This window comes from Sinocyclocheilus rhinocerous, unplaced genomic scaffold, assembly GCF_001515625.1.
Source record: "Sinocyclocheilus rhinocerous isolate Xijiao unplaced genomic scaffold, SAMN03320098_v1.1 scaffold1358, whole genome shotgun sequence".
NCBI classification, from domain to species: Eukaryota; Metazoa; Chordata; class Actinopteri; order Cypriniformes; family Cyprinidae; genus Sinocyclocheilus; species Sinocyclocheilus rhinocerous.
Window position 1 is genome coordinate 689,029 of NW_015662582.1, and position 8,300 is coordinate 697,328.

Consider the following 8,300-nt stretch of genomic DNA (forward strand, 5'->3'; position numbering starts at 1 on the left):
CTTTTCTTTTTGCGTTGACGGCCTGCGCCCCCCACTTTGAGAACCACTGAGTTAGATGAATTAGAAAGACTGATGAAGACCAATGGTGCGTTCTAAACGGGATATATCGCCCTCCGAAGGGCACTTCGGAGTGAAGACAATCATGGCCGCCATATTGAAGGGTCGTTCCAAACCAAAGTGCTCGAAACTGGCCACTTCAAAGGGCCTTTTCAGAATGAAGGATTTCAAAGGGTACAACTGATGGACACTTCGGGCTCCCATGATCCTTTGCGCAGATTCTTTGCATGATGACGGCGCCTCCGTGTGGGCACGTGATGATGACGCAGAAGGGTATTTCAAGGTAAAGTTGTTTGGTCCCCTACACTTTTCGACCCTTCGAAGCTTTCACTCCGGATGGTAAACCCTTTGAAGGGATTAGGGCATAGGGATGAGCCCTTCCTAATGGAACGCAGGGCATGCTGAGTCTTGTTTAACTGTTGGCGGACATTTCCTTGCATTTGTTTTGCCTTGCCTTTGTGTTTTTTGACTTTGGACTGTTTCCCTGGTTTGTGATCATTTGCTGCCTGCACTTTGCCTGTTTATTAGATTACTCTTTTGTTTGCCCAGGGACATTGTTGTTGGCTGGGGTTTGATCCTGCCTGTTTTGACTACGCTCTTTTAATAAAGCTTACATTTTGATCCCCAACTCTGTTGTCACGCCACCCATAGCACTGTACATTATCCCAAATTTTGCATGTTTTTTTTATTATGAAATATATAAATAAATGGTCATGAAACATTTGAGTTAAATTATTTTATGTGAGAACAGAGTGCAAAGGGATACAAGATAAATCCAACGATGGTCACACTTTAGTTTTTTTGGACCAATTCTAACTGTCAACTAACCATTAACTATAGTGTTTGCTGCTTATTAATAGATACTAAGGTTCAGTAGTTGATTAGGTATGGGGCAGGATTAAGGTATCTAAAATATGGTCATGCAGAATAAGGTATTAATATGTGCTTTATAAGTACTACCAAACTTTGTGTAAACAACACATGCGCATGGTGCCGCTGCTTACGTTGAACACGCATATGTGTCAGCACGTATATTGGTCGTTTACATGAAGCAGAAGCAAGCACATGCATCATGATACTGTCTCCATAATGGCGGCGTGCCACAGCATACAGGGTGAGGTGGAGTAGAATTGTTGAATAAAGTCGTTATTTTTGTTTTCTTTGCGGACATAAAGTATTCTCGTAGCTTTGTAAAATTAAGTTTGATCCCCTGATGTCACATGGACTATTTTACCAATGCTCTTGCTACGTTTCTGGACCTTCATTGTGGTAGTAACCTTGCTGTCTATGGGAGGATCAGAGTGCTCTTGGATTTTATCAAAAATATCTTAATTTGTATTCCGAAGATGAATGGAAGTCTTACGGGTTTGGAACGACATGAGGCCGAGTAATTAAAGACAGAATTTTCATTTTTGGGTGAACTATCCCTTTAAATGCATACCTCAGGTGTCACTGCTCGCTTCGGCTCCTGGTATGGTGGTGTCGCCCAGCAATACACTTTCAGCCCGTCCTGTCACGGTCGAAGGGACCGCAGGTCTTTAGCAACCCGGGACGTCATTCACTACCTTCTCCCTCCTTATTTTTTTTGTTTTTAAGTTAGACATCAGCTTTCTTAGTATTCCTCAATCTACATGATCACATCATATATCATTATAAACAGTATAACAAGAAAAAAATTTAATAACATTTAAAAGAATGTCTGTTTTCTGATTATTATTATTTATAATTTTTTTTTGTAAAATGTGTATATGGTCGCTAGAGACCCGAGATGTGTAATAGTGTATGCACATTTTTCTTGCACAACAATATTTAAATATTGTTGACTCAATACGTGCAATTCACCTTTATCCCGCAATGTGGCACTGTTTGAGAGACAATGATGACGTGGTGTCTCACTCATAATTACTGTAGGCATAAAACAAAAGAATATCATCAGCACAAATTTAACTGGTTTGAATGACTTTACTGCAAAACAATTATTGTATGCAATAAAATATAAATGTCAAGTCAAGTTAACATTATATATAGCGCTTTTTACAATGCAAATTGTTTCAAAGCAGCTTTACAGTATTAAACAGGGAAATAGTGTGTCGAAATGGTGTGCAGGCCTCCACTGGCCAGGCGAAACCAGCAGTTTAATTCTAGGCTGCAACAAAGTCAGATTGTGCAGATTCCCTTGGTCTTGTCCCGATGGCCGTCTAGGTGGTCTTCGGAGGGGATCTGTTTTAGGGGCTCATCTAGTTGACATGGTCTCCGCTGACATTCAGGGCTGTCGAGGTCATCTATAGGTGCTGATCCACCATCTGGTCTGGATACGGACTGGATCCGGGTGACTGCAGTAAACATCTGATCTGGATACAGTCTGGATCTGGTGGCTACGGTAACCTCAGAATAAAAACAAAACAGGCTAAAATTAGCATAGATGCCATTCTTCTAATGATGTAACAAGCACATCGGGTATTATGGGAAGTGTTCCCGGTTCCGGTTGACCTAATTAATGAAGCCTAACAATCCTTTAACTGATTTGAATTATAGAGATGTTTTAGTGTGTTGAGTTTAAGTCAGGTTAAAGAGATTCCAGAGGTTTTTAATCTATATTTAAACTGACAGATTGTGTCTGCCTCCCGAACAGTCTTAGGTAGATTGTTCCAGAGTTTGGGAGCTAAATAGGAAAAGGATCTGCTGCCCGCAGTTCATTTTGATATTCTAGGTGTTATCAGATGGCAAGAGTTTTGAGATCATAGCGGACGTGAAGGACTATAATGCAATAAGAGCTCGCTAAAATACTGAGGTGCTAATCCATTTAGGGCTTTATAGGTAATTAGCAAGGTTTTAAAATCTATATGATGTTTATTAGGGAGCCCATGTGGTGTTTTGACAGAAACTAGTTAATATTGTCATAAAATATGTCTTGGTTCTAGAAAGAACTCTAGCTGCTGCATATTGAACCAGCTGAAGTTTGTTTATTGCGCGTGCAGAGCAACCACCCAATAGACCATTACAATAATCTAACCTTGAGGTCATGAACGCATTAATTAACGTTTCTGCATTTGCCATTGAGAGCATAGGTCGTAATTTAGATATATTTTTGAGAGGAAAAGGATCTGCTGCCCGCAGTTCATTTTGATATTCTAGGTGTTATCAGATGGCAAGAGTTTTGAGATCATAGCGGACGTGAAGGACTATAATGCAATAAGAGCTCGCTAAAATACTGAGGTGCTAATCCATTTAGGGCTTTATAGGTAATTGGCAAGGTTTTAAAATCTATATGATGTTTATTAGGGAGCCCGTGTGGTGTTTTGACAGAAACTAGTTAATATTGTCATACAATATGTCTTGGTTCTAGAAAGAACTCTAGCTGCTGCATATTGAACCAGCTGGAGTATGTTTATTGCGTGTGCAGAGCAACCACCCAATAGACCATTACAATAATCTAACCTTGAGGTCATGAACGCATTAATTAACGTTTCTGCATTTGCCATTGAGAGCATAGGTCGTAATTTAGATATATTTTTGAGATGGAAAAATGTGGTTTTACAAATGCTAGAAACGTGGCTTTCGGAGGAAAGATTGCTATCAAATAGCACACCTAATTAGCACCTCTGTTTTTTTTTTTCAGAATTTAACAGTAAGAAATTACTAGTCATCCATTTTTTATATAAACTATGCATTTCATTAGTTTTGCAAATTGGTATGTTTCGTTGGTATGTTTTTTTTATTTTTTTCACTATTGCGGCAGTTAGATATCTGGGTTGCTAAAGACCCAAATATGTAATAATGATTGGCAGAACATTCATCCATTTAAGGTTTAAAATTGTAATCTATTGACAGCCCTAATGTAATAATACATTATATTATATCAAGCGTCCCTAAAACCCTACATATGGTAGTTTTCAAAATGGATGGACTGATTATATTATATTATATTATATTACTAGTAACACAGAAGAAACAAACTAGACCTAACATCCTTAGTTAATTTAAAACTGAGAACTGTCTGAAGGCTTCCTAACACTCTACAGCTGCAGAGAAGCACAAGAGATCCTCCATTTAGGCCATATAGATTTAGATATGTCAGCAGAATATGAAGCCAATGATTATGAGCAAACACTTGTCACTGTCAAATACGATATATGCACTGGAGAAAAGCAAGCCTGTATAAGCGAGAGAAAGAGCGGCCACTAGAAAACACAAAACTGTGTCAGTTTATGCAGTTCCCAAACACGTGTGACCATCTTGTTTTCCAAAGCAATTTCTATGAATGTTTAACAAAAATGTCAACAGGCATCACTATGACAAACCCTAACAGAGGCCTTGCTAATGCATATCAGCGTTACCATAGCGACAGCAATTTATAATGTTTAATGTGCATACTGAATAATTCAGTCATACTTACACTCTCATATCCTCTTACATCACTGTAATTTGTATCTCAGGGGAACCTGAGTGCTGATTTTGTCATGTAATTATATGTCCATAATGCACCTAAATGACAGTACTTGTGTTTATTTGTAAATGCTATGCTAGAGTAGAGCACAGCATGAGCTCAGGCAACAGAATTTGTCAAAGAGACTGCAGCTTATGAGGGCTAAGACCATCACTAACGTTCCCATGGCAACCGCATTCAAAAGGTGCATCACAAAATATTGCGGGCTCATGGTAATCAGGTTAGTAATGAAGACTGCAGTTCTGAACTGCACTTGATAGGTTTTCTGTTTCCATTCATGCCCTCCCCCCATTTTATTCACCATAATATCCTTTAAGGTAGTTTTCAAGTGTTTTGTTGCCCCTGAGTGGTAGGAGTGTGAAAAGCATTTCAAGATTTGGACACATGATCGTTTAGGAACATTTCATCCATCCATTTATCCAATTATGTCATTTATTTCATATGATTTAGTGCATTCTACTGAAAGGTGAATGGATGGATGGACAGATAGACAGACTCTCTGAGAACGTTTTAACAGGTTTTTGTGTAAAATTATCATTATTTTTATTGATTTAATCACTGATTGATTGTTTGATTCATTGAAGGATTGATGGTTAAAAGTGTGATTGTAACACTAGCTATAAAATAACAATTGTATGACTGAGGTATGAATCTTTAAAATCTAATAAGCAATACTTTGTTATAATAATATAAGTGTGATCATATTTGAGATATTGGATTCATATAATCTATATCTGACTGTTAAGATTATACCATAACGGGGTGATCATGACATTCTGGTAAATAAGAAATGTGCACTATTTTATTTATTTTAACTATTTTAGTTTTCTGATGTCATAGCTTTGTGACTGAAAACCGAACTGAAAACCATTATTTCTTACAAAATATTCCCCTAGTTCTCAATTGCCATCAATGCTTGCACATATTCAAACCTGGGTGAAGTTTTTGGGAAAACTATTCCTTTGTCCACTTCTTTTTCTCCCTCTTTATGGGGGTTTACGATCGGTTTTAAAAGCTGTATTGATGATGCCCATCATACACAAATATAAATATAACAAATAAACATAACAAAATCAACAAATAATTCATATAATAGGAAAAACTATATATATTAAATCATTCTAAATATTCAACATACAAGTAATAGTTGTCTCTCCATGCACCCATATCCTGCGACTATACAGTTATTCCTCAGCTAACATTCTAGTGATGTTAATTTTGAAGTTTGACGCCAACCAAGTCACTCTGTCCGAATTATTTTTCACACATTTTGCAGGTTTGAGGCCCTTCCAAACTCGATCTGTAAGTGCCAAACACATTACCTATATAAACTTCTCATGAAGGCTGTTTCTTAGTGTGAAAAGAAGTGTGGGATTAGCAAATTGAAACTAGGCAATTGCAAAATCACACATAGTTTGCAGGCACGTCTCAGCGTGAAACTTTTAAAGGAACGTTTGTGGCACGTTTCTTTATATGCTGGATCAGACGGCCATAACTGGATCTGAGAGTTAATCACAGCCAGTGTAGTTAAGATTAATACAGAGCTCAAACAGAAAGCTTAAACTAAATAGAGAGCATAAGCAGAGAAACAGATCTGTACCTTCCCAACATTTGTCTGGGCCAAACAGATATCTTCATACCTCCCTCTAGTGGCCAGATACAAGAGACAGAGCTGTGTTCATAGGCAACACAAGTGAATTTAGGAAATTGTTTATTATTAAATGTTTTTTTTATTACATTTACATTTATATAGCGCTTTTTCTAGGCACTCAAGGCGCTTTACATTGTCAGGGGGTATCTCCTCATCCACCACCAGTGTGCAGCATCCACCTGGATGATGCGACAGCAGCCATAGTGCGCCAGAACGCCCACCACACACCAGCTTACTGGTGGAGAGGAGACAGAGTGATGAAGCCAATCAGCAGATATGGGGATTGTTAGGGGGCCATGATGATCAGAGGCCAATGGGCAAATTTGGCCAGGATGCCGAGGTCACACCTCTACTCTTTTCGAAAGACATCCTGGGATTTTTAATGACCACAGAGAGTCAGGACCTCGGTTTAACGTCTCATCCGAAGGACGGTGCTTGTTGACAGTATAGTGTCCCCGTCACTATACTGGGGCGTTAGGACCCACACAGACCACAGGGTGAGCACCCCCTGCTGGCCTCACTAACACCTCTTCCAGCAGCAACCTAGTTTTCCCAGGAGGTCTCCCATCCAGGTACTGACCAGGCTCAGCCCTGCTTAGCTTCAGTGGGTAACCAGTCTTGGGCTACAGGGTGATATGGCAAATGGCTTTATAATAATAATATTAATAATAATAATACATTAACTTCAACTGATATTTATTTAGCATGTTTCACAATACAAATTGTTCTAAAACAGAGTAGCTTTCAAAACCAAACACTACAGGAGAATCATCCAGAACAGTAGCAAAACAACACTCTGACATGTTTAAGGAGATAAGGTTAGCTCTAGATAGATTCAAATAATTTGTAATATCTATTATGTCATGTAATAACGTCACTGAGAAAACTGAAGTGAATTGTGAAGTGTTCACGATAAATACAAATGAGAGACATAAAACATCCAAGGAATAAAAGAAGGGGGGGGGGGGAAATCTGCATAAAACAATGTGATTATAAAGCATGTGTAAATATGCAAGATCAGGAATTCTATTTCAATGCTTGTTAACAAGCTTTACGCCCTCTTGTGGATTTTGTTATTAGTTGTGCTATAGTAAAAATGTGTTTGAATCTGGGCCCGTATTCACAAAACATTTTATCTTACCATTAAGAGTTCTACTAAATAGCAGTAAAAGTTTTTAGCTAAGAGTTTTCTCTTGAAACCAATTCACAAAGCTGCTGAGACAAACTTTTACTAAGGAATGGAGAGAAGTCTCAAGCTAAGACTTCTCTCGGGGTTGACCTCCTTGCTATGGATGATGTCAGCATGCTTACTAACTATGCACACAGTGATTGGCTGACAGAGGCAGGCTCTGTCAGAGATTTATACATAGAAATATTGTAGAGCACGATTTTATGTTGCCATATTCAAATAAAGGTTTAAAAATAAAAATGTTAATTTCCACATTCAAATAAATATTAAAATTTAAGATTTTACATCACACACTTTCATAGAAAAAAATATTTTTATATGAATACTTTTCTTTTCTTTTTAGTGTTCACTATATAATAGTGTTCAAAAATTGACCTTGCATTATTCAGACACAACTTAGCTTATAATTGTAAGAATCCACCCGCCAGCCCAAAAAGCAGAATCCAGCAGCTGGTCGAAGGTTTAATGCGTATTCGGCCTTTTACTTGCGCTTCTGCATTTATCAGGATTTAGTATAATTTTTAGTCTAGCTCCGTGTTCAATCTGACTCCAATTTCACGTGATCAGTTTTTAATTAGAAATATTGGCTAAATTTAATGATCACAAATATTAATTTAGATATTTGATTATTCCGGACTCAATACTTTCAATTATCCGTTCACTGGGGACCTAATGTCTCTTTTAAGTCTCACGTTTGGCTTCACAAAGAATTTATTTCATAAGGAAATAATTTCACTCCTTTCATAATAATAAGCTAAAAATTTCAGCAGCCAGGGAAAGTATGCAGTAAGTGTGTAGTGTTGTCTGAGAAGTGTTAGTTCTGACAGGCTGGTCCCCACAATGTAAAAATTTTCAGGTTTTACTATCCTTGTGGGGACATTTGGTCACCACAGTGTATCATAAACAAGTACACACACACACACACACACACACACACACACACACACACACACACT